This window comes from Physeter macrocephalus, chromosome 14 (assembly GCF_002837175.3).
Source record: "Physeter macrocephalus isolate SW-GA chromosome 14, ASM283717v5, whole genome shotgun sequence".
In the NCBI taxonomy this organism is placed as follows: domain Eukaryota; kingdom Metazoa; phylum Chordata; class Mammalia; order Artiodactyla; family Physeteridae; genus Physeter; species Physeter macrocephalus.
In genome coordinates this window covers 45,731,065-45,731,625 of record NC_041227.1, presented here as the reverse complement: position 1 = coordinate 45,731,625, position 561 = coordinate 45,731,065, and the positions used below count along the sequence as shown (strand labels likewise).

Sequence of the window (561 nt, the reverse complement as noted above, 5' to 3'; positions counted from 1 at the left end):
TTTTTTTTAACATCTTTATTGGAGTATAATTGATTTACAATGGTGTGCTACTTTCTGCTTTATAACAAAGTGAATCAGTTATACATATACATATGTTCCCATATCTCTTTCCTCTTGTGTCTCCCTCCCTCCAACCCTCCCTATCCCACCCATCTAGGTGGTCAGAAACCACCTAGCTTATCTCCCTGTGCTATGCGGCTGCTTCCCACTAGCTATCTATTTTACGTTTGGTAGTGTATATATGTCCATGCCACTCTCTCACTTTGTTACAGCTTACCGTTCCCCCACCTCATATCCTCAAGTCCATGCTCTAGTAGGTCTGTGTCTTTATTCCCATCTTACCCCTAGGTTCTTCATGACCTTTCTTTTTTTTTTGTCTTAGATTCCATATATATGTGTTAGCGTACGGTATCTGTTTTTCTCTTTCTGACTCACTTCACTCTGTATGACAGACTCTAGGTCCATCCACCTCACTACAAATAACTCAATTTCGTTTCTTTTTATGGCTGAGTAATATTCCATTGTATATATGTGCCACATCTTCTTTATCCATTCATCTGT

At 39.2% G+C, this 561-nt stretch overlaps 1 protein-coding gene across 3 annotated transcripts in view; it reads left to right on the top strand.

Annotated features, from left to right (window-relative positions):
• The window catches only part of SEC23B (SEC23 homolog B, COPII coat complex component), a 37,023-nt gene that overhangs the window by 8,077 nt on the left and 28,385 nt on the right, over positions 1 to 561 (top strand). The window lies entirely within an intron of this gene.